Below are 26,883 nucleotides of genomic sequence, written 5' to 3'. Positions count from 1 at the left end.
TTCAGAAGCGTCGACCTCAACCTGAAAAGGAAGAGCAACATCAGGCTGACGCAACACAGGGGCGGAAGAAAAGCGGCGCTTAAGCTCCCGAAAGGCCTCCACAGCAGCAGGGGACCAATCAGCAACATCAGCACCCTTCTTAGTCAAATCAGTCAATGGTTTAACAACATCAGAAAAACCAGCAATAAATCGACGATAAAAGTTAGCAAAGCCCAAAAATTTCTGAAGACTCTTAAGAGAAGAGGGTTGCGTCCAATCACAAATAGCCTGAACCTTGACAGGATCCATCTCGATGGAAGAGGGGGAAAAAATATATCCCAAAAAGGAAATCTTTTGAACCCCAAAAACGCACTTAGAACCCTTCACACACAAGGAATTAGACCGCAAAACCTGAAAAACCCTCCTGACCTGCTGGACATGAGAGTCCCAGTCATCCGAAAAAATCAAAATATCATCCAGATACACAATCATAAATTTATCCAAATAATCACGGAAAATGTCATGCATAAAGGACTGAAAGACTGAAGGGGCATTTGAAAGACCAAAAGGCATCACCAAATACTCAAAGTGGCCCTCGGGCGTATTAAATGCGGTTTTCCACTCATCCCCCTGCTTAATTCGCACCAAATTATACGCCCCACGGAGATCTATCTTAGAGAACCACTTGGCCCCCTTTATGCGAGCAAACAAATCAGTCAGCAGTGGCAACGGATATTGATATTTAACCGTGATTTTATTCAAAAGCCGATAATCAATGCACGGCCTCAAAGAGCCATCTTTCTTAGCCACAAAGAAAAAACCGGCTCCTAAGGGAGATGACGAAGGACGAATATGTCCCTTTTCCAAGGACTCCTTTATATATTCTCGCATAGCAGCATGTTCAGGCACAGACAGATTAAATAAACGACCCTTAGGGTATTTACTACCCGGAATCAAATCTATGGCACAATCGCACTCCCGGTGCGGAGGTAATGAACCAAGCTTAGGTTCTTCAAAAACGTCACGATATTCAGTCAAGAATTCAGGAATCTCAGAGGGAATAGATGATGAAATGGAAACCACAGGTACGTCCCCATGCGTCCCCTTACATCCCCAGCTTAACACAGACATAGCTTTCCAGTCAAGGACTGGGTTATGAGATTGCAGCCATGGCAATCCAAGCACCAACACATCATGTAGGTTATACAGCACAAGAAAGCGAATAATCTCCTGGTGATCCGGATTAATCCGCATAGTTACTTGTGTCCAGTATTGTGGTTTATTGCTAGCCAATGGGGTGGAGTCAATCCCCTTCAGGGGTATAGGAGTTTCAAGAGGCTCCAAATCATACCCACAGCGTTTGGCAAAGGACCAATCCATAAGACTCAAAGCGGCGCCAGAGTCGACATAGGCATCCGCGGTAATAGATGATAAAGAACAAATCAGGGTCACAGATAGAATAAACTTAGACTGTAAAGTGCCAATTGAAACAGACTTATCAAGCTTCTTAGTACGCTTAGAGCATGCTGATATAACATGAGTTGAATCACCACAATAGAAGCACAACCCATTTTTTCGTCTAAAATTCTGCCGTTCACTTCTGGACAGAATTCTATCACATTGCATATTCTCTGGCGTCTTCTCAGTAGACACCGCCAAATGGTGCACAGGTTTGCGCTCCCGCAGACGCCTATCGATCTGGATAGCCATTGTCATGGACTCATTCAGACCCGCAGGCACAGGGAACCCCACCATAACATCCTTAATGGCATCAGAGAGACCCTCTCTGAAATTCGCCGCCAGGGCGCACTCATTCCACTGAGTAAGCACAGCCCATTTACGGAATTTCTGGCAGTATATTTCAGCTTCGTCTTGCCCCTGAGATAGGGACATCAAGGCCTTTTCCGCCTGAAGTTCTAACTGAGGTTCCTCATAAAGCAACCCCAAGGCCAGAAAAAACGCATCCACATTGAGCAACGCAGGATCCCCTGGAGCCAATGCAAAAGCCCAATCCTGAGGGTCGCCCCGGAGCAAGGAAATCACAATCCTGACCTGCTGAGCAGGATCTCCAGCAGAGCGAGATTTCAGGGACAAAAACAACTTGCAATTATTTTTGAAATTTTGAAAGCAAGATCTATTCCCCGAGAAAAATTCAGGCAAAGGAATTCTAGGTTCAGATATAGGAACATGAACAACAAAATCTTGTAAATTTTGAACTTTCGTGGTGAGATTATTCAAACCTGCAGCTAAACTCTGAATATCCATTTTAAACAGGTGAACACAGAGCCATTCCAGGATTAGAAGGAGAGAGAGAGAGAAAGGCTGCAATATAGGCAGACCTGCAAGAGATTCAATTACTAGCACACTCAGAACTGAAGGAAAAAAAAAAAATAAAAAATCTTCAGCAGACTTCTCTTTTCTCTCCTTTCTCTGTCAATTAATTTAACCCTTTAGGGCCGGTCAAACTGTTATGGTTCTCAATGGCAAGAGAACATAGCCCAGCAAACATAAGAACTAGCTCTTGGAAGGATGGAAACTAAACTGACCATGAACTAAACCTGCCGCACAACTAACAGTAGCCGGGTAGCGTAGCCTGCGTTTTATCCCTAGACGCCCAGCGCCGGCCGGAGGACTAACTAATCCTGGCAGAGGAAAATATAGTCCTGGCTCACCTCTAGAGAAATTTCCCCGAAAGGCAGACAGAGGCCCCCACAAATATTGGCGGTGATTTTAGATGAAATGACAAACGTAGTATGAAAATAGGTTTAGCAAAATTGAGGTCCGCTTACTAGATAGCAGAAAGACAGAAAGGGCACTTTCATGGTCAGCTGAAAACCCTATCAAAACTCCATCCTGAAATTACTTTAAGACTCTAGTATTAACTCATAACATCAGAGTGGCAATTTCAGATCACAAGAGCTTTCCAGACACAGAAACGAAACTACAGCTGTGAACTGGAACAAAATGCAAAAACAAACAAGGACAAAAGTCCAACTTAGCTGGGAGTTGTCTAGCAGCAGGAACATGCACAGAAAGGCTTCTGATTACAATGTTGACCGGCATGGAAGTGACAGAGGAGCAAGGCTAAATAGCGACTCCCACATCCTGATGGAAACAGGTGAACAGAGAGGATCATGCACACCAGTTCAATTCCACCAGTGGCCACCGGGGGAGCCCAAAATCCAATTTCACAACAGGCGTCCAATGAAAGTTGAGAGTGATGATGTGTGGTGCAGGGTGCGATGAATAACGAGGACACAGGGTTGCAGTCTCTTTACCTCTTTACTGAAGGTTTCAGGATCCTCAACCCAGAGCACTGTTAACAGGGCTGGCTGAGACCGGCCGGTCCAAAGGCACATCCGGAGTTCCCTTAGCAGGTGGGAATCAGTGTCTACCTTCTAGCGCCTGTGTGTTGTAGTCCTTCCCTGCTGAGCACCCCGGGATAGTCCTCACAACTGTTGTGTCTGTCTCTGATGTTCGTTCTCTCCGTCCCCCAGATGATATGGTTAGGACGCACCCGTATGACGGGGTAGGCCTGGAGTTCTTCCGGGACCCTAGAGTCGCCCCTCTCCCACAGCTGCCTCCATTGTCTGCTTAGGTGTTTAAGTGAGACAGCCAACCTATAATTGGCTGTCCTGCCGTGGTTTTGAAGAAATGCTTAAAGTCTCTTTCTCGGCGTTCCGGCCACCGACTTTGCGCCTCAGAAGGATGTTGCCTCGATCTTACAGCACGACTCCTTCTGGTCCTATCACCTCTGCGCTGTATTCCCGTTTCTCACTCCTTCACAATACCCCTCGCTTCTTGTCCTTTCCTAGGAGACTGCCGCTGTAAGCACAGGCACGGCTCCGTAACGTTCTTTCCTGTTCACTAGGGCTCTGCCAGGATTCCACCTCTGACAGGTCCTCCCTCGAGCTCTTCCCAGCTCCTTTCTCCCTGACTTCCTGTCCAACCCCCAGTTTTACCCAAGTGTGAGGAGTCGCCTACTAGATAGAACCCCCCCCCCCCCCCTGGTGGCCGGAGTGTGAAGTGTAATGTGTGACTGTGATACCTGGTCAGGTGAACTCCTTTAGTGCCATCAGACGTACCATCACTCCCCTTAGTGGCAGAGCAACAGTACTGCAACGACCAGGACTCTGGGGCGCTGCACTAATATTACTCGAACGGGCTTAGGATGGGGAACAGTATAACAGGTTTGGGCCCAGGATGAAGGACATTATACCAGGAAGGAACCCAGAATGGGGGACATTATTACTGGAAGGAACCCAGAATGGGGGACATTATTACTGCAAGGAACCAAGAATATGGGACATTATTACTGGAAGGAACCCAGAATTGGGGACATTATTACTGGAAGGAACCCAGAATGGGAGGCATTATTGTTGGAAGGGGCTCATTATACCAAGAAGGGGCCCAGGATGGGGACATTGTTACAGGAAAAGGTTCAGTATCAGGTACATTATTACATGGGGTTAAGAGGCGAACACATATGACTTTATGGGATTTGGTACCCTACAAGGGCACATACCTCTGACCAACAAACAGCTGGGGACCCAGGTCCGAATCTTGCACCAGGGTCCTTTGGACATTAGTTACACCATGGATCACAGATGTGCGCAGGAGCTGCTGGTCACTAAATGCACTTTTCCTAATGGAGCAGACTAGAGCTGGCTGCTTTTTATTTTCCACTTTTGCTCTCTATTATTGGTCAGTATGCTATGCTTGTGCAGGCAGAACCCGGCCTATGTTTATACCTGGACCTAGGAGAGGTTTTCACTCCATTTTCACTTTTTCTTTTTGTGTTTCTTTTTGCAGTCAGATCTTACTGTAAAGTTAATATTGACATTTTTATGGCATTTCTCATTTTTCTGATTTTTTTTCACATTAAATAGCTGCATGGATTGGGGATGAGTGGCATGGATGTGTCACCAGACCTGCAGGTATATTGTGCACAGCTGGTTATTTTCAGAACAGCCTAAAAATATATAATTTCGGAACACAAGAGAAAGGCACGAAAATATTATTTCTGTTTCCCTTAACAACGCGCTAAATATATATCACTAAATACACAGCAAACTAAATCCAGCTTCATCCGAGTCTATAGTCAGTAGCTCCACCCGGGATAAGCCCTTAACTCAATCTGCCCCAAGACTGAAGCTCTGAAGCCTGCAGAAGTGTGAGTGCAGCTCTGGAGGATAATACAAGATGTATCTCAGTATCAGTACAGGGTCAGTAATGTATGTACACCGTGACTACACCAGCAGAATAGTGAGTGCAGCTCTGGAGTATAATACAGGAGGTAACTCAGGAACAGTAAGGTAATGTTTGTACACAGTGACTGCACCAGCAGAATAGTGAGTGCAGCTCTGGAGTATAATACAGGAGGTAACTCAGGATCAGTAATGTAATGTATGTACACAGTGACTACACCAGCAGAATAGTGAGTGCAGCTCTGGAGTATAATACAGGATGTAACTCAGGATCAGTAATGTAATGTATGTACACAGTGATTGCACCAGCAGAATAGTGAGTGCAGCTCTGGGGTATAATACAGGATGTAACTCAGGATCAGTAATGTAATGTTTGTACACAGTGACTGCACCAGCAGAATAGTGAGTGCAGCTCTGGAGTATAATACAGGATGTAACTCAGGATCAGTAATGTATGTACACAGTAACTGCACCATCAGAATAGTGAGTGCATCTCTGGAGTGTAATACAGGATGTAACTCAGGATCAGTAATGTAATGTATGTACACGGTGACTGTTGTGAACCTGCTCTTATCTGTGAAGAGCACACGGCGCCAATGTCGAATTTGCCAATCTTGGTGTTCTCTGACAAATGCCAATTGCCCTGCACAGTGATGGGCTCTAAGCACAACACCCTGTTGTGGATGTTTGGTCCTCATACCACCCTCATGGAGTCTGTTTCTAACAGTTTTAGCAGACACATGGATGTTAGTGGCCTGCTGGAGGTCATTTTGCAGGTCTCTGGCACTGCTCCTCATGCACAAAGGAGAAGGTAGCTGTCCTGCTGCTGGGTTGTTGCTCTCCTAAGGCCCCCTCCATGTCTCATAGTGTACTGTCCTGTCTCCTGGTATCTGGTCCATGCTCTGGACATAGTGCTGACAGACACAGCTACCCTTCTTGCCACAGCTCACTTTGATGTGCCATCCTGGATGAGCTGCTCTTCCTGAGCAACTTCTGTGGGTTTAGGAGAAATTGATTCACAATCTTTGTTGCTTCATAACTGGACAGGTAGATTTCACAGAAGTGTAATTGACTTGGAGTTACATTGTGTTGTTTAAGTGTTCACTTTATTTTTTGGAGCAGTGTATCTATGTGTAAACTCTGTGCGACTATGTGATCATTTTATGATTCATGTGACCCAGGTCCTGTATATAGCTAGGTCTTCAATTGATTTCCAGCTTAAATAAACAGATGTTTTCACACTAGATTATTGATTTTATCTTTGTATTTTCATCTTTTGTTCTGGAGCATTTGTTAATTTATTACATTGTCAGTATGATTAGGCCATATTTATTACACTGGAGTGTAGTATTTAGTGATCAATCTAATGCATGTGACCTTGACGGGCATGTGACTGGTATCCGTGTAGGTTTGCATTCAGCATGCTATCATGGGTGTAGGAGATTGTATTAATAACTCACACCTGCACTTACGTCTGCATTTTGTTTCTCATTGGTTAGCTGTTGGTTAAATACCAAATACCCTACACCACCAGATGAAGCTTTCCAAGTGAAACATGGTGGAACTGTTAACACCCCAGGGTCCTGGTTGTTACAGTGGCATTGCTTTCCTCACGGGGAGAGTGATGTCACGCTTGGAAGCCAGCAAAGATCTCTTTCATCAGGTAAACACAAACATACAACATATTCACACTTCAGGCCAGAAGGGGGAGCTCTGATCCAGCTTATGGGTGGCTCCCCTATATACAGTATATATTTTGGCTTAGAGGGAAAGTTAGTTGGTGCCAGACAGCAGACTGGAGCTGTCTGAGGCAGAGAGATGTGTGAGGGGCTGTGCAGCCAGAGGTGCTGCAGCTCCTGGATAGAGAGAATACGGAAGGAAAGAACAAATTGTAGAGAGCGTGCAGGAGAGCGAAGCACAGGAGAGTGACAACTGGGGAGGATAGCTGCGACTGGGCTACCTCCCTGCAGAGCGCAGATTCCGGTAGCTGGAAGACTGAGGTTGTGTCAGACTCTAAGGGGCCCAGCAGAAACTGGCAGGACAGCTGGACTACACATAACCTGTCTGCCCTAACACCCAGGAGGCACAGTGGCGCATAGAGCCCGGGTCATAATAGAGACCTTGTAAAAAGGCTCGAGCCACCTGTCATACGGGTTAGTGTCCCACCTTTAAGGAGGACAGAAAGAACTGTGAGGACCTTGACAGAAGCCACAGGCAGTAAGGGACTACACCATCGCGCTAGTAGGAAGGCTTTTATCTCCACCTAGTAAAGGGGACTCTGAATTCATTTCCAAGCAGACCGAACCCTGCCTCTACCTGTGATCTGATGCCCTGGACTGTGGCTGCCTGAAGTCTCCAGTAAACCATGTAAAGAGATAGAAAACCTGTGTCCTCCGTTTCTTTATTGCGCCACTCACCATCTTCATCTACACACCGGGAGCCCTGGGGACCCAACTTCACCTGTGGGAAGTTACACCATCTTAGCTGCCATACCATCACTCCAGATGACCCCTTTAAGCAGCGTCGGTCCACACTGACCGAATACCACAGGTGGCGTCACGAACGCAAACTTTATTCAAATCCCTTTTACATGGACACCCAGGGCCGCGGACCGGGTTGCTGCCACCGTGACACATCCCCTTAAGTACCAGATCCGGTACTGAGTACCCCACGGCCCTGGCGGGCGTTCCATTTTGGCGTCACGAACAGGATGGACTGACCCTGTGAACTGGGTCATGTGCGCCTAATAGACTGTGATTTGTTGTGAGACTGTGAACTGTGAACCTCACGGCCCTGACACAATCCTGTTTTATTTTATGTTACTTTGACTGTGTTAATGGGTTAATGTCTGGATTAGTCCATAGGGAAGAGGAGGGACGGACATGGAGTTACTGTAACTGCAGAATAAATACAATATCTTTAACAAGTTCAGCTAAATGTAGCATAACTCCTCCTGTGTTCCTCTGGGTGGTGATGGCGCTGCAATGCACTATTTTAAAGGTATTGTCACTCTTCACCAAACTTACAATGATTATGTAAAAACAAAGAAACTGTGCTTCACTCACACTCCCCAGGTCCAGCGCTGAGTCTCAGTCAATTCCCTGGTTTCTGCTGTTTGCCTGCAGCTGTGATGTCTCAAGAGTTTCAGACAATCACTGACCTCAGCGGCTCTGCAGATGCAGGGCCCATAAAGGTAAAAAAAAAATGCAACTCATTGGTTGGGGTTCTCTGGGATTTTAACTTTTTAACCCCTGAAAGTAAACAGTAGTGGGTTATATTTGGTGACTGCAAGCAGAGATGTGAACTGTTACAAGACGAATATTGGAGACTTTCTAACGCTTCATTTTGCAATCCTTTATTTACTGAAACAGGAAAACTTGAAGTGCCTAATCCTGATCTGCAGGAATTCCTTGGTGATTGGTGAGTAATTTATATCTGTACTGTGATGATGTTATTGAAAAATCCCCGAGCCACTGTGCTATGTAATCGTGTAATGACACAGATGATGCAGAAAACAGCTGCGAAGTGCACAACACTGAATGCAACACAACCACAAAGATGAGACAGTCTGATACCGACTGATGTAAGCAGCAGAGAAGCGCAGACGGCGGAGAAGAAACGCATGCGCAGAATCTCGCCGATCCTCCGAGTGCACCCACCAGCCTCTGATATCGACTGTTGGACTTTTTGAACTGATAAATAGATTATCATTCATAAATCTCTTATATTTTTCCAGAAAACCGTCTGGTTCTTTACTTGTTGTAAAACCCAAACTAGTATTGTGATAAGGTGTAAATAATAAACTATACAAGTGAGAACATAAGCACTGAAAGTGGATCTGTCATGGAATGAACTATATATTTCCATCTGTGACCATCCAAAAAAGTCTGGAGGTATGCTTGAGGAAAAAACTGGAGGGGACACCAGGGGCAGAGACAGTAAAGGTGACAGCTGGAGTACAGACACTGGAGAGGGAAACCTGGAGGGGACATCTGGGGTGGACACATTTGAGGGGATACCTGGAGAGGACAGGTGGAGCAAAGACACTGGAGGGGGTACCTGGAAGGGACAAATGGAGCAGAGACATTGGAGGGGAAAAGTGGAGCAGAGATATTGAAAGGGACAAGTGGAGCAGAGACACTGGGGGGGGGGGGGACAAGTGGAGCAGAGGCACTGGAAGGGACAAGTGGACCAGAGACATTGGAGGGGAAAAGTGGAGCAGAGATACTGAAAGGGACAAGTGGAGCAGAGACACTAGAGGGGACAAGTGGTGCAGAGACACTGGAGGGGACAAGTGCAGCAGAGACACTAGATGGGACAAGTGGAGCAGAGAAACTGGAAGGGACCAGGGGAGCAGAGACACTGGAGGGGAAAACTGGAGCAGAGACACTGGGGGGAGGACAAGTGGAGCAGAGACACTGGAGGGGACAAGTGGAGCAGAGACACTGGAGGGGACAAGTGGAGCAAATATACTGGAGGGGACAAGTGGAGCAAAGATACTGGAGGGGACAAGTGGAGCAAAGACCCTGGGGGAGACAAGTGGAGCAGATACACTGGAGGGGACAAGTAGAGCAGAGACACTGGACGGGATAAGCAGACACACTAGAGGGCACAAGTGGAGCAGAAACACTGGAGGGGACAAGTGGAGCAGAGATACTGGACGGGATACCTGGAGGGGACATCTGGGGTGGAGATATTGGAGGAGATACCTGGAGGCGACAGGTGGAGCAGAGACACTGGAGGGGACAGGGGGAGCAGAGACAGTGGAGGGGATACCTGGAACAGAGACACTGGAGGGAATACCTGGAACAGAGACACTAGAGGGCACATTTCGAGCAGAGACATTGGAGGGGACAAGTGGAGCAAAGATACTGGAGGAGACATTTGAAACTGAGACATCGGAGGTGAGATCTGGAGCAGAAACACTGGAGGAGACATCTGGAATAGAAACAATGGAGGGAATATGTGGGAAAGAAACTCTGGAGGGCACACCTGGAACGGAGCCACTGGAGGGCACACCTGAGGGAGAGACACTAAAAGGGACACATTGAGAATGGACACCGATGGGGACATCTAGGGCAGAGATTGTAGAGGATTTCTGGGATAGAGACCCCCATGCGTTCAGCACCTAAAGTCCTAACCACAGGCCCACTAGTTTCGGAAGCAGATGAGGGTCACCGTTCTCTAAATGATTGCACAGAACTAGTAGACAAAATACCCGTCAGTCACCAATCCCCCAGATTCCAGCTATGCCACTGCAGGCGTTTGTTGATCCAATCTTGTCCCTCTGCCATGTGTAGACAGCGCGGGTACACAGAGGCTGTGAGAGTTACTACCCCAAACTTTATTTATTTTTACAATTAGGACAGTCACTTCTATATACAAAGTCACATACTTGTCAGTGCTTAGTGTCCATAAGACGGAGGTTACATGGCACAGACAAGAGCGATCAAAGTGCTGCAAGGTCTCTAAATGCCAACATGTACGGTCTGGTTTCCATGTATCTAAGTCATGAAAAAATAGCATCAGTCGTTTTCAGGATTTTTCATCAGTTTTTGCAGCAAATCAGATTACAAAACGCTGCATGCAGCAACAGATACGTCAGATGGATGTGGGCGATCATCATCCTAGGGCAAAATATGGGATCCATTCTTGGATCAGTTTACCCTTTGGCGTTTCACTGCTTTCCTACATCATTAAAAAGACAGATAGCAAAGATATGTGAGAAAACTGTATCACCTATTGTCCACTTAAAGTGTTCACTCAGAGACGCACAGTTTAGTCGAGAGTTGATTTGTTATCAAGACATCATTGGAGAATAAGAAACCTGACATCCTTATGCCAAAAGTCATCATGTGAGAGAGTTGCACCTTCGGACAATGAGCTGATCAGATGCTGTGCAGCTGTTGTAATCTGCAGGAAGAGTTCACTTTCCCTACAGCACTCCCAGAGGTGAAAGGAGGCATTACACAATACACATTGAAGTCATTGAGCTGTTTGTGTAATGCGTGGATGCGATTTTCAGCTATGCTTTGCTCTGGCTGATAGCTGTGGGTCCTGGATAGGGACCTCTCTCATGAGTCCCTAATATGGTATTTGAAAATCGGTTTTGTGACCAGACGTCCCCCATCTGATAAACTGTATTCCGTTTATGAGATATCTCTTCACTGCTTTATAGCCATATAAAAGCATCTGCTCGCTTCCCTTCTAGCGAGCGCAAAGCACCACATGACACTGTGACATCATGCTTGGCTGACTGTCCTCTTCTGAGTTCCCAGGGTCACAAGAACTTGTCTGGAGGAGGGGAAGTTATAAACCTGCAGAGAAGCAAATGAGAGAAAGAAAAAGAAAAGATGTCCAAGAATGAAAAGTGGCACTTTACTGAAAAGTTGGACGTTACTCTCCAGTGTAGCAGATAAGCTTGCAGAATTTTTACTTCTTCAGGCACACGCACATATTCCGGGGCCATGTCATGTCAACATGTATAGAAAAGCTGCATACAAAAACACACAAGTATAATAATAATAATCTTTATTTTTATATAGCGCTAACATATTCCACAGCGCTTTACAGGTTGCACACATTATCATCGCTGTCCCCATTGGGGCTCACAATCTAAATTCCCTATCAGTATGTCTTTGGAATGTGGGAGGAAACCGGAGTACCCGGAGGAAACCCACACAAACACGGAGAGAACATACAAACTCTTTGCAGATGCTGTCCTTAGTGGGGCTTGAACCAAGGCTGCTGTGCTATCCACTGCGCCACCGTGCTGCCCCCTAGTATAGATCGTCTATGTAGATATTCTACATGTCTGATATGAGCTCATAGTTCCTTCCCTACAGACTTTATTCCCAGGCTCAGAATCTGCCAGCCAGCCCTTAAAGAAGTGTTTGCATCTTTAATTTTTGGGAGCACACTGCTACTCTGCCTCCCAGCTTCCTGCTTTGCCGAAGAACAGTGCGCTCCCAAAGATTGACAGTTTGTATCAACAGCATGATCGCATCACTGGCGCAAACGGTGCTCTCTCCCAGGCTGTCAACAGCATCAGAAGAGAGCATGGGCATTGGCGCTGGATGGATCCAGTGATCTGGCCGGCCAGCTTCAAAGCAGTTTGAGCAAGCTCTACAGCAGTGGTCCCCAACCTTTTTGACCTAGAGAGCCACATTCGTACTGAGAGAGGGTCGCCAGCTTCATTCAGCACTGACAGCGGGTCGAGAGCAACATCCTGCTCCTGTCCCCCTCAATGTAGTGTCAAGCAAAGCCCCCATTACGGGTTCAATGATAACCCAAGCTTTTCGACAGAAATAATTCCAAAGCAGTACACTGAGATCCAGGGGATACCACAATGCCCCAATTCAGTATTCTCCCATCAAGGACTGACAACACACTGTCGCATCCAGCTTCAAGAACCTCCTCTAACAGGTAATATCATCCTCCGTACCTAAAAACACCTCTAAACCCCTAAGACCAGTATATGTGAATCCACATCTGCTCTTCTGTGCAGGGCTACTCAAAAATTCACCATTTTTAGATGTCCTCTTCACACCTGTTTGCTAGACCTGGAGCTAATGCATCAAGCTGGCAGACAGTCGCGAGCCACAATTCATGGGACCGCGAGCCACATGTGGCTCCCGAGCTACAGGTTGGGGACCCCTGCTCTACAGCATAGAGGCTACTAGTGATGTGATGTGATCATAGTAGTACCATTAAGTAATGACTTTATCTTTGGTGCTACATTGAAGTCATTATGATGTTGCAGAGTACCTAAATTATTTGTTTCCCTGTTTATATACATTTATGTGCATAGTATTTGTCTATTAGGATCTGTCCCTTTACTCACATCACATTGTGGGTGGGCCTCATGTCTGCTATAGCACACAATACGCTATTTCAAGTATTACAAGCCATCTGGCCTTCTATTTCTTACTGTTTCCTTATAGGGTGTAGTTAGGAGAGTAGGGACAGCCATCGTACGAGCGGGGGCGCCATTCTCGAATTTCTTAGGGTGCCAACCTCCGCATCTAGGTAGGCATATGTATATACAGGTGTTTTGTAGTGTCTAGGGAAATCTCACTTATATCTGCACATCTATATAAGTAAGTGAATGTCAACACTGTTGTATCACTGGTACTATTATATGTGGGTGGGTATACCTCTATTTGCTAATTGAGGTTGTTTTTTGACAATACTTCAATTAGTCCACTCTAGTCATATCTGGGGAGTACATCTCCCGAAAAGTTTTTTTTACCTACCTACCATTTAGGCTACTTTTTCCTGAGGGTAATTTTTCTTGTTATTTAATAAAGTATACATTTTTCCGGGGGGGGGGGGGGATGTGTTCTTTTGTAAACCTGTCCTTTCCCTTGTTTATATTCAGCTTGTGAGTCTAATCAGTCCACCAAGAGGAGCAGAAAAGGCTTATTACTGTGACTAAAGAGTACATCAGCTGGCTAAGTGATTATTAGCCACTGACAGGGCAAGGAATAGCCATACTAGAGGGAGCCATATGCTGATGCCTGAATGTGAAGAGGATTGCCACATCAGAGATAGCAAAGACACAGGTGACTGAGTGCGAGAGACTGATATGTGGTAGCCATGAGAGTAAGGGTACTGTCACACTCTGCAACTTTCCAACGATCACGACCAGCGATACGACCTGGCCGTGATTGTTGGTAAGTCGTAGTGTGGTCGCTGGAGAGCTGTCACACAGACAGCTCTCCAGCGACCAACGATGCCGAAGTCCCCGGGTAACCAGGGTAAACATCGGGTTACTAAGCGCAGGGCCGCGCTTAGTAACCCGATGTTTACCCTGGTTACCAGTGTAAAATGTAAAATAACAAACAGTACATACTCACATTCGCGTCCCCCGGCGTCCGCTTCCTGCACTGACTGAGCGCCGGCCCTAACAGCAGAGCGGTGATGTCACCGCTGTGCTGTACTTTCACTTTACGGCCGGCGCTCAGTCAGTGCAGGAAGCGGACAGCGAGGGACGTGTGACAGACATCAGAGGGTGAGTATGTACTGTTTTTTTTTTTACATTTACAATGGTAACCAGGGTAAACATCGGGTTACTAAGCGCGGCCCTGCACTTAGTAACCCGATGTTTACCCTGGTTACAAGCGAACGCATCGTTGGATCGGTGTCACACACACCGATCCAACGATGACAGCGGGAGATCCAGCGACGAAAGAAAGTTCCAAACGATCTGCTACGACGTACGATTCTCAGCAGGGTCCCTGATCGCTGCTGCGTGTCAGACACAGCGATATCGTATGGATATCGCTGGAACGTCACGGATCGTACCGTCGTAGCGACAAAAGTGCCACTGTGAGACAGTACCCTAAGCCATAGGGGAGTGCACAAGAGTGCCAGACAATCTGACAATCTACATTCAGTGCACTGCTGCCAAGAGAGGTGACCATGAGAGAGGGAGAGAGGAGCTGCTGTGAAGATTGTCACCAGGCTACATAAGGTGTCTGATGTGCAAACCCACTGTAGTAGTAAATTTTACCTACTGTTCAAGCTTGTTGCCTTTTCTAAGACTCTGAACAAACAAGCTTGACACCTCTTGTAAAGCCCCCGTCTCACTAAGCGAGATCGCTAGCGAGATCGCTGCTGAGTCACAAGTTTTGTGACGCAACAGCGACCTCAGTAGCGATCTCGCTATGTGTGACACGTAGCAGCGACCAGGCCCCTGCTGTGAGATCGCTGGTCGTGTCGGAATGGCCTGGACCTTTTTTTGATCGTTGAGGTCCCGCTGGGTAGCACACATCGCTGTGTTTGACACCTTACCAACGACCTCGTTGACGACTCAGACACTGAATCGTCATAATAGCTCCCATGTGACATCGTTGTACAGGTCGCTACAGGTCGCTGGTGAGATGTCAAACAGTGAGATCGCAGCAGTGATCGTTGGGAAGATCTCACTGTTTGACATCTCACCAGCGACCACATAGCGACGCAACAACGATCCCTGACAGGTCGTATCGTTGTCGGGATCGCTTTAGCGTCGCTAAGTGAGACGGGGCCTTAAGACTCTGTAACTAAAAAGCTTGTGACCTCTTGTAAGACTCTGTAACTAACAATCTAACAAGCTTGTTATCTCTTGTAATACCCTGTACCTAACAAGGTTGTCACCTCTTGTAAAATTCTGTAACTATCAAGCTTATTACCTCTTGTAAGACTCTGTAACTAACAAGCTTATTACCTCTTGTAAGACTCTGTAAGGCTGCTTTCACACATCAGGTTTTTTGTTTCAGGCTAAATCCGACAAATTTACAAAAAAACGGATTCGGCGTAAATTGTGAAAAACTGATGCACCGGACCCGTTTTTTAGCTGGATCCAGCTTTCTTCACTGCGCATGAATTTTTGACTTCCTGATTGCGGGGATGAGAGAGAGAGAGAGAGAGATTTTTCCCATGCCAGAATCAAAAACAAAGCTTCTGGGCATGCTCAGTGTACAAAAAACGGATTCGGTAGCCGGAACCATTAATTCACACATCCGTTCCATGCGTTTATTGCCGCAAACGTCCCTTCCGGCTTTTTCGCCGCACAGAAAAAATGTTGCAGGGGACATTTTTTGTGTCTGGCAAAAAAGCCTGAAGGGATGGATCCGGCACAAAACGGATGAAACGCATGTCCTTCAGGCACAATCCGGCACTAATACAACTCTATGGGAAAAAACCGGATCCGGCGTGTAAAAAAAAACGGATCCGTTTTTTTAAAAAATGCCGGATTGTGCCTGAAACAAAAAACCTGATGTGTGAAAGCAATAACAAGCTTGTTATCTCTTGTAATACTCTGTAACTAACAAGCTTGTTATCTCTTGTAAGACCTCTGTAACTAACAAGCTTGTTATCTCTTGTAAGACTCTGTAATTAACAAGCTTGTTACTTCTTGTAAGGGTACCGTCACACATTGAAATTTTCATCGCTGCGACGGCACGATCCGTGACGTCGCAGCGATCGTATGAATATCGCTCCAGCGTCGTAGACTGCGGTCACACGTTGCAATCACGGCGCTGGAGCGATGCCGAAGTCCCCGGGTAACCAGGGTAAACATCGGGTAACTAAGCGCAGGGCCGCGCTTAGTAACCCGATGTTTACCCTGGTTACCAGCGTAAACGTAAAAAAACAAACAGTACATACTCACCCGTCGGTGTCCTTCAGGTCCCTTGCCGTCTGCTTCCTGCTCTGAGTGCAGCCGTACAGTGAGAGCAGATCGCAGCACCGCTGTGATCTGCTCTCACTTTCCGGCCGGCACTCAGAGCAGGAAGCAGACGGCAAGGGACCTGAAGGACACCGACGGGTGAGCATGTACGGTTTGTTTTTTTACGTTTACGCTTGTAACCAGGGTAAACATCGGGTTACTAAGCGCGGCCCTGCGCTTAGTTACCCGATGTTTACCCTGGTTACAAGCGAAGACATCGCTGGATCGCTGTCACACACAACGATCCAGCGATGTCAGCGGGTGATCAAGCGACGAAAGAAAGTTCCATACGATCTGCTACGACGTACGATTCTCAGCAGGATCCCTGATCGCTGCTGCGTGTCAGACACTGCGATATCGTAACGATATCGCTAGAACGTCACGAATCGTAACGTCGTAGCGATGGAAATTTCAATGTGTGACGGTACCCTAAGACTCTGTAACTAACAAGCTTGTCACCTCTTGTAAGACTGCAACTAACAGCCTTGTTATCTCTTGTAAGACTCTGTAACTAACAAGCTTGTCACCTCTTGTAAGACTCTGTAACTAACAAGATTGTTACCTCTTGTAAAGCTCTGTAACTAACAATCTAACAAGCTTGTTATCTCTTGTAAGATTCTGTAACTAACAAGCTTTTTACTTATTGTAAGACTCTGTAACTAACAAGCTTGTCACCTCTTGTAAGGGTACTGTCACACTCTGCGACGTTCCAACGATCACGACCAGCGATACGACCTGGCCGTGATCATTGGAAAGTCGTTGTGTGGTCGCTGGAGAGCTGTCACACAGACCGCTCTCCAGCGACCAACGATGCCGAAGGCCCCGGGTAACCGGGGTAAACATCGGGTTACTAAGCGCAGGGCCGTGCTTAGTAACCCGATGTTTACCGTGGTTACCAGCGTAAAAGTAAAAAAAAAAAAACAGTACATACTCACATTCCGGTGTCCTTCAGGTCCCTTGCCGTCTGCTTCCCGCACTGACTGAGTGCCGCCGTGAAGTGAAAGCAGATCACAGCGGTGACGTCGCCGCTGTGATCTGCTCTCACTTTCCGGCCGGCAGTCAGTCAGAGCGGGAAGCAGACTGCAAGGGACCTGAAGGACACCGAAATGTGAGTATGTACGTTTTTTTTTTTTTTTACTTTTACGCTGGTAACCACGGTAAACATGGGGTTACTAAGCGCGGCCCTGCGCTTAGTAACCCGATGTTTACCCTGGTTACAAGTGAACGCATCGCTGGATCGCTGTCACACACAACGATCCAGCGATGACAGCGGGAGATCCAGCGACGAAAGAAAGTTTCAAACGATCTGCTACGACGTACGATTCTCAGCAGGGTCCCTGATCACTGCTGCGTGTCAGACACAGCGATATCGTATGGATATCGCTGGAACGTCACGGATCGTACCGTCGTAGCGACAAAAGTGCCACTGTGAGACGGTACCATAATAAGACTGCAACTAACAACCTTGTTATCTCTTGTAAGACTCTGTAACTAACAAGCTTGTTATCTCTTGTAAGACTCTGTAACTAACAAGCTTGTTACCTCTTATAAAGCTCTGTAACTAACAAGTTTGTTACCTCTTGTAAGACTCTGTAACAAGCTTCTCTCCTCTTGTATGACTCAGAACAAACAACCTTGTCACCTTTTGTAAGACTGCAACTAGCAAGTTTGTCGCCTCTCATATGACTCTTAACAAATAAGCTTGTCATCTCTTGGTGAGTAAAGCTGTTGTTGGTCTGTCTCTTGTGCATGCATCCTTCTACAATCTCTAAATAGATAACTAGGGGGCAAATGTATCATATACAGGGACTAGCAAAAGGGGTAACAATGTTTTGAACTTTTGACTATCATGCTCCATATCTCACCATCTCACCACTACTGCTTCGAACGTGAGACTACCATAATTTTATAGACAATCATCGTGGCTATCTCATACATAAATTTGACTTGCACCTATTTAGCATATGATTAGTTATGCAGATTTCTGTGATGTCACTGCATTGCTACTGTTTTGCTTGTGGTGGTGGAAAAATATTCCCTTCCTGTATACTATAAACTAAAACCTGTTGCTACATTCCCTAATTGCTCAGTGTATTATTAGGACGATTCCCAAACGAAAGGTCACTGTTTCAAATCGAGTCGCAGTCATGAAGACGATTTCCCAAGAAAAGAGAAACAGAATCATCCAGCTCATCGATAGCAGTCTCTCCGCCAAGAAAATTACCAAACTGCCTCATGTGAGTGCAGCGCCCCAGAGTTCTGGTCGTTGCAGTACTGTGGCTTCGCCGCTAAGGGGAGCCATGGTACGTTCGATGGCACCGAAGGAGTTCCTCCAATCAGGTATCACAGACACCAATATGTTTCACAGCTGGGCCTCCGGGGGGAGCTAAGGGTGCTATTCATTAGGCCACTCCCCACCATAGTGGGTAAACTGGGGGTCAGGCAGAAAGTTAGAGAGAACGCTGACGGGATTGAACGGAGCAACACCCTGTGGCAGGGGGTGTTGTGAAGGGAGAGACTGTAGGGTCTCTGCCAGGGGTGGGATCCTGGCAGAGGCTTGGCATTGAAAGAACGTAACGGGTCCGCGCAGGCTCCTGGAAGCGGCGGGACTCAAGGAAAGGACTAGAAGCGAGACAGATTGTGCTGAGTGAGAAACGAGATCAAGCAGAAGGAGAATACCAGCAGGGGTTTTGTTGAAAGAGGCAGCACCCTGCTGAGGCGCAATACCGGTGGCCGGAACGCCGAGGGAGTGGATTAGAATACAGCTTCAAGCCATACTCCAAACAGCGGCAGGACAGTCAGTCTCAGGCGGGCTGTCTACCACATATCACCTATGAAGTCTTGGGGGGCAATTGCGGGAGAGGGGCGACTCTAGGGTCCCGGAAGAACTCCAGGCCTACCTGACAAACGGGTGCCATTCCAACCTGAATACAGGGAAGGGGTGGATTACAGAGGAACATCAAATCGAGTTGTGAGGGAACTTAAGAAACAGACACAACCGTTGTGGGGTTACTTTCCGTAAGCACAGCAGGGAAGGACTACAACACATAGCGCTAGAAGGAAGGCACAGATTTCCACCTGAGAGGAGAACTCTGGAGGTGCCATTGGACCGGCCGGACTTGCGTAGCCTGGTGAACCGTGTTCTGGACTGAGGACTCAGAGATCTCCAGTAAAGAGGTAAAGAGACTGCAACCTGGTGTCCTCGTTATTTACCGCGACTTACACCCCACAACTGCACCGCTCCATCGCTACTATTACTACCACCTATTACACCGGACGTCCCCCACTGACGGACAGGGCCACGGACCGGGTCTAGCCACCGTGACAACCCCGAGACTGAGAACTAGAGGCCCGGCTCCGGGTACCCCTCGGCCCTGCGGCGGTGTGGGGGCGCGCCGCAGACTTGGCGTCACGAACAGGATCTACTTAAGCCTGAAGAATCAGGTCATGTGTGCCTAGAGACTGTGATTTACTGTACTTGAACCGTACTTTATTGAAAAGACTGTGCTGTGCCATTTGCCGCCAAAATCCGCCGCCATTGCAGCGCTGAGGAGAGCGCAGGAAGAGAAGAGGGGCGTGGAGTGGGCGTAGCCGAGCTGGAGAGCGCGAACAGTAATGGCCGCCCAGTCTAAGTATTTCTGTGCAGTGAGGACGTGTCCGTCAGCAGCAGAGATCCGCCTCCTAATCCTTAATGGGGGGCGGAGGCAGAGAAAACGAAACTGCTCACGCAGGAGAGAGCGGGAAAAAGACCAGGAAGCGACCCACGTGGAGGACGCTATGGCCAGCAGCTCCGAACCCGACAGCGGGGTTGAAGTGGAAGTCTCCCCTGACTACCCGGCTGAGCCCAGCAGCTTGTCCTCCGTGGATAACACCAAATTCCTGAGAGCCGAGATGGAGGATTTATATAACCAGCTCCTCCAACTGCATGTAAGAGTCCAGGCCCCGCATCAGGTGGGACCGGCAGTGGATTCCCGGACATCGGAAGAACCAGCGGGACCTGTCGTGGAAGGTGGAATCGTACCAGTGGGTGAGTCCGCCGACCCTACCCCACTAGCAGAGGGTGTGTTAGTGGGTCCCGTAGCAGCACCACCTCTCCCGGGGACCCATAGACTTCAGCGCCTGTTACCATGGGAGGAAGCCACGGGCATGGAACACCGTATGCGAGCCCCAATCACCCCTACTCCCTTGCCGTGTGAGGTCAGCGCGGAGCGCACGGTGTGCCGCTGGGTGAACCCTGGATCCAATCTCATGGGGTTCCCCGGGGTGGAGACCCAGAAGGGAGAAATGGTACAGGCCCTAAGCTGGGAGGAATACCAGATCCAGCTAGAACAGCGGTGGCGAGAGGAAGAGAAAACACATCAGGCTAAACGGGAGGCCTATCATCAAAAAGATTTGGCGGTCAAGGACCGGGCCCGTAAGGACCCCACCACTCACCAGGCCCTGCGCAGGCAGGGCATCATCACCGTCTTTAAACTCCAAGGAGGCTGGGGCTTCATCAAAGAACCGGGACTATACGCAGAGGTCTTTGTTAACCGACGGGATGTCGAGTCACACCTTAGAGAGGGTCACCCCGATCGAGACCTCTATCCGGGAGACAGTGTTACCTACACCCGGCACCTTGGGGAAAAGGGGTGGTTCGCTCTGAACGTCTACAAGAAAGAGAAACCAGCCCCTGTGGCCAAAGTGCCGCCGTGTGACCGATCTGTAACCACCCTGGTCGGCCCCACCTGCCTGACCACAGAACTTGCGATCTGCCACCCGATCGCCGCCACCACTGTCGTGCCTAAGGAGGTGCCCCTTCGAGTGACCGATGTTCCGGATGTGCCAGCACAGAGAGAAGTGGGAACACAGACCTTGATCGCCGCGCACGACCTGGTCGTGCAACAGACCCGAACCCATGGGGTGTATCTGGCAGCGGGAGTGGACCTGAAACCTGGATTGCAGGGGTCCGCCCGCCAGGAGGCGCCTCATGGAAACTTCTGAAAGAAGAGTCACTTTGTGAAAATGTAAATAGTTACTGTTTGTCTTTTATTCCTTTAAGTTGCTGCTAAACCCGCCCAGGGTTAATGGATCCCTCTGTTGACCCGGGATCCTCTTTGTTTGTTTTCCTTTTCTGAAGTTGTTGCACAAAAGTTATACAAACTGCAGAAATCATGGACTGTGCATGATTCGAACTTCCCTTGTAAATAGTTTGCACCTTCTTAAAGGTGCTCCCTACTGGTTTTAGCCAAAGACACTTTGCGAAGATATTTGCCCTATTTGTTTGAGCCAAAGACACTTTGTGAAGATATCTTTCCTACCGGTTCTAGTTAAAGACACTTTGCGAAGATACCATGCCGGAACCTTTGCATGGGCCGGTAGGCTGAGAAGACGAGCTACCTTAGAAAGACTTGGTCTCCTCTTAAAGGGGATGTGAGAAACTGAACTTGAGAGAGATACTGTTGCAGAACAGTAATGCCATAATGATGCCTTGAAAAGAAATGTAACTGTTTTACATGCTAAGTTATATGTGTTGAATTTGTTGAAATGTGAAATCTAAATAATGTTTTGCAGAAAGAAAAGATGCAGAGAGCCCGTAGGGGTAGAGATAGAGATCTGCATAGCTGAAAGTAAGCGAAGTAATAATGAAGGTGAGGATAGAAGGTAAACCCCGCGTCCCCATTGAAAGTTACTTTGTTACTAAGGACAGAGAGTGAACCCGTAGGGGTTAGAGAGTGAGTCCTTAAAGGAGCCGAGTAGAGCTGGCTCAGAGTTCTTTAAACGAAAGGAATGTTATGTCTATACCATGTATAGTAGAGAAAGGCAGTAGGCCCTGGATGAACAGGGCGGTCCTGTAAAAGAAAGGAGAGGCAGTAGGTCTGGTGCCATAGGGACAGGCGGTCCTGCAGGTTCAAAGTAGGAGAATGTGAAGTTACCTTACCCTGTAATGTGATTATAGGAAGGCCTTTGGTAAACTAAGAGTGTATGTTTCTTAAAGGCAATGTTAATTTATTGTTCCCGAATTTGCACTAAGTAGAATACCCGGTTGGGTAACAGGAGTTATGCATAGCCTGTAATTTATAATGTTGACTATGTTTGTAACGTTAAAAGTGTCCTCACCTCCCATAAAGGGAAGCCTGTTCAAGTATACTTATTGTTTTGCACTCAACAAAATTGTATGTCTGTTTACTAATCTGTATTGTTGTTTTTCTTCCCAGTCCCGGAGTACTGTGTTTAACCAGGGGGGAGTGCAGCGCCCCAGAGTTCTGGTCGTTGCAGTACTGTGGCTTCGCCGCTAAGGGGAGCCATGGTACGTTCGATGGCACCGAAGGAGTTCCTCCAATCAGGTATCACAGACACCAATATGTTTCACAGCTGGGCCTCCGGGGGGAGCTAAGGGTGCTATTCATTAGGCCACTCCCCACCATAGTGGGTAAACTGGGGGTCAGGCAGAAAGTTAGAGAGAACGCTGACGGGATTGAACGGAGCAACACCCTGTGGCAGGGGGTGTTGTGAAGGGAGAGACTGTAGGGTCTCTGCCAGGGGTGGGATCCTGGCAGAGGCTTGGCATTGAAAGAACGTAACGGGTCCGCGCAGGCTCCTGGAAGCGGCGGGACTCAAGGAAAGGACTAGAAGCGAGACAGATTGTGCTGAGTGAGAAACGAGATCAAGCAGAAGGAGAATACCAGCAGGGGTTTTGTTGAAAGAGGCAGCACCCTGCTGAGGCGCAATACCGGTGGCCGGAACGCCGAGGGAGTGGATTAGAATACAGCTTCAAGCCATACTCCAAACAGCGGCAGGACAGTCAGTCTCAGGCGGGCTGTCTACCACATATCACCTATGAAGTCTTGGGGGGCAATTGCGGGAGAGGGGCGACTCTAGGGTCCCGGAAGAACTCCAGGCCTACCTGACAAACGGGTGCCATTCCAACCTGAATACAGGGAAGGGGTGGATTACAGAGGAACATCAAATCGAGTTGTGAGGGAACTTAAGAAACAGACACAACCGTTGTGGGGTTACTTTCCGTAAGCACAGCAGGGAAGGACTACAACACATAGCGCTAGAAGGAAGGCACAGATTTCCACCTGAGAGGAGAACTCTGGAGGTGCCATTGGACCGGCCGGACTTGCGTAGCCTGGTGAACCGTGTTCTGGACTGAGGACTCAGAGATCTCCAGTAAAGAGGTAAAGAGACTGCAACCTGGTGTCCTCGTTATTTACCGCGACTTACACCCCACAACTGCACCGCTCCATCGCTACTATTACTACCACCTATTACACCGGACGTCCCCCACTGACGGACAGGGCCACGGACCGGGTCTAGCCACCGTGACAACCCCGAGACTGAGAACTAGAGGCCCGGCTCCGGGTACCCCTCGGCCCTGCGGCGGTGTGGGGGCGCGCCGCATGAGCGCCATGATAGTTGGAAGAATACGAAATGAAGTCCGTTCATCTATTCAAAAGCCAAGAGGTGGACGTCAAGGCAAAATATCAGAGTCAACAAGTCGGCTCATCACAAGGTCTATCAGTTCCGGGGCAACAAACATGGCAGTGATGGTGGCTTGTATGCTTCATAATAATGAGATCACAGATGTTCATGGAAGCACGGTGCGGCAAATGTTACACAAATCTGGAATGGTGGCCCGAAAAAAGGTGAGAAAGCGTAGACTGCAATATTGTCATGAGGAGCATTGGCTCCAGTTTGCAAAAAAGTACGTAAAGAGGACAGTACAAGATTGGAATGGCTGACTTGAAGCGATCAGAAGAAAGTCAATAGACTATGATCTGATGGGTGCAAATGGGTCTTGAAGATACAAGGCCTAATGGATCAAGAAATTAGAGGAACTGTCAAGTTCAGTGGAGTAAGCCTGATGATGTGGCGTTATTTCACAGCCAAAGACTTTGGATACTTGGCCAGGATCGATGGTGGTCTCAATGCTGAGTTACATGTGAGTATTCTACAAGATGAATTACTTCGTACACTTGAGTACTATGGGCACGAAAAGGACGAAATAGTGTTCCAGCAGGCAACAACCTGAAATATATGTCAAGATTAGCGAAGAAAAAGTTAATTGACAATGAAGTAGAGGTGCTGGATTGGCCCCACAGCCCCAGATCTCAACCCAATTGTACACTTGTGGGTAGAGTTGAAGAAACAGCTGTATACTGTACATACCCAAGTGAGGCAACCAGTATGCACCAACTTTGGGAACATGTAGAAGAGATCTAGGATCAAATTTTGATCAAGACATGTTTCAATCTGATCGCGAGCAGCCCAGAAGGATTCAGGCAGTGGTGAAAGCCAAAGGAGGATTTACAAAATACTAACAAAATGATAAAAATTAAAATTTAGATTTTTAGGAGCAAAACAGTAACAATGCAGTGACATGACAAGAATCTGCTTAACTAATCAGCTGCAAGTCTAATTTATGTATGAGATAGCCAAGTTGATTGTCTTATGGAAGTCTCATCTTAAAAGCAGAATTGGATGGTGAGATATGGAGCCTGAAAGCCAAAAGTTCAAAACATTGCTACCATTTTGCTGTTCACTGTATATTCCTAAGAGGCCTCAACACCGAATCTCCACTTGTGAACCCCTTTATTATACATTTGTAGAGTGAGTATGATGTTATTTTTAGGATTGGGACACTGTACTTGATGCGTAATATAATAATTATTCTGTATCTTTGCGGAACATTGAATAATTAGTTGCATATTAAGAAGTTTGGATGAGAAATCACGATTTCTTGTTTATAGACTTTTCTGAGGGTCGTAGCCTTCACTCCTAATGGACTTTATGGCTCAGAAGACTCAAAACCATGGGAATAGAAATACTGGCGTGATAGCTTTTTCACTGTAGTGAAAGATGAGTCCATGACAGAGGAAAGTCACACATATATCAAATATCAGGGCCAAATTAGGAGATGTCCAAGAGTCTGAAGGGACTATGCAATATTGTCTCCAGCATCAGCAGAAAGGATTCAAGAAGCTTTTATAGAGAGTAATGGTTGGAGAATAAGAAGAAACCTGATGTAGTGTAGATGTAGGTACGGGAAGCGCCTTGGTACTTATAGTGGTCAAAGGCTCATGTTCTTCTTACCAACAATAGTATACATGGGTGGTGCAGGGTATTCAGAATTAGCAGGCCAAAGCTTACAATTGTCCTGTAATTTGGGATTCAGATGCTGATAAATTTGGAGACCATTTGCATTAGGACCAAATACTGTGGTTGTGTAGCTTCTGTTACAATTTATTTGGATAAACGGTGCCGCTCTTGTTCATAGGCTGTGTCCGTGTTATATGTTCACCTGTTGAAGTGGATTAGCTAATCCCTAGGTCAAGGTGAGCAGCACAGACCAGCCAGATGGTACATGGAACAGTGAAGACCAGTAGAGCTGAAGAGGTAAGATGGCACGTCGATCAGCAGATCTGTAAGTGTTAAATCCAGCAGAACTGTGTGAGTAGACAGCTCCTTGAATCAGCACAGAGTAGCCAAGCAAGTACCTTGATGCAGCTGTGCTGAGTTTGCAGGCAGCACCTTGAATCAACAGAGATAAGTAGTCAATGGAGTACTCTGTTGTAGGAGAGCTGGGTTTCCAAATAGCCCTCAGAAACAGAAGAGCTAGCAGACAATCAGGCACCTTGAAGTAGAACTTGGTTCAGGAAAAGAGGAGCTGAATAGACAATCAGACGCCATGTAGCATTCAGAAACAACAGCTAAGTAGGCAATGAGGCACCTGGCTGTCATAGAACCAAGTGGGAATATTGACTAAACTGGAAATGATGTTGTAACAGCATGGACTTGCCACCTGAATACTCAGGCAGCATGCAGCAGCATGAACCAGTCTTAGGCTACTTTCACACATTAGGTTTTTTCCGTCAGGCACAATCCAGCGAGTTTTGAAAAAAAGGATCCTTTTTTTTCTGCCGGATCCGTTTTTATTCATAGAGTTGTATTAGTGCCGTATTGCGCCTGATTGCCACACGTTTCATCCGTTTTTTGCCTGATCCGTCTAAAATTAGTTTTCTGGTGGCCGGAGAAAACGTTCATAGAAACGTTTTTTCTGTCCGGCGAAAAAACGCCATGCGACGGTTCCAGCGATAAACGGATGAAACTGACATGTGAAATGATGAATCCAGCCTCCGAATCCGGTTTTACACGCATCCTCCATACAATCATGCACAATTTCCGTTCTAGGGTCTCTCTCTCGGTTAAAAAAAAAAAAAAAAAAACACGGATCCAGCATAAAAATGGATCCGTCGCATCAGTTTTTCACTATTTGCGACAGATCCGTTTTTTTCAAAAATTTGCCGGATTCTGCCTGAAAAAAAAAAACTGATGTGCGAAAGTAGACTTAAAAGGGCTTGAATGATGACATCAGAGGTGGGCGCCGGGTTGCAAAAACAATCCAACATGCACTAGCACAAAGAGAGCCATCCCCCGGGTTATGTGGAAGCAAAGTCTGGTGGCGCTGAAACCCGGACACGTGAGTAAAAGTCTGGTACT

The 26,883-nt window shown here is 47.3% G+C and overlaps 1 long non-coding RNA gene across 2 annotated transcripts in view; it reads left to right on the top strand.

Annotated features, from left to right (window-relative positions):
- LOC143809433 (uncharacterized) overlaps window positions 1-9,084 on the top strand; it is a 53,875-nt gene extending 44,791 nt beyond the window's left edge. For both annotated transcript variants that reach the window (XR_013222275.1, XR_013222274.1), the window contains exons 2-4: window positions 8,261-8,379; window positions 8,558-8,606; window positions 8,689-9,084. This is a non-coding gene — a long non-coding RNA (uncharacterized LOC143809433). The remainder of the gene's footprint in view (window positions 1-8,260; window positions 8,380-8,557; window positions 8,607-8,688) is intronic.
- The last annotated feature ends 17,799 nt before the right edge of the window (window positions 9,085-26,883 follow it).

This window comes from Ranitomeya variabilis, chromosome 2 (assembly GCF_051348905.1).
Source record: "Ranitomeya variabilis isolate aRanVar5 chromosome 2, aRanVar5.hap1, whole genome shotgun sequence".
NCBI classification, from domain to species: domain Eukaryota; kingdom Metazoa; phylum Chordata; class Amphibia; order Anura; family Dendrobatidae; genus Ranitomeya; species Ranitomeya variabilis.
Note: the sequence above shows the minus strand (reverse complement) of the source record. Positions and strands in the feature narration are given on the sequence as shown.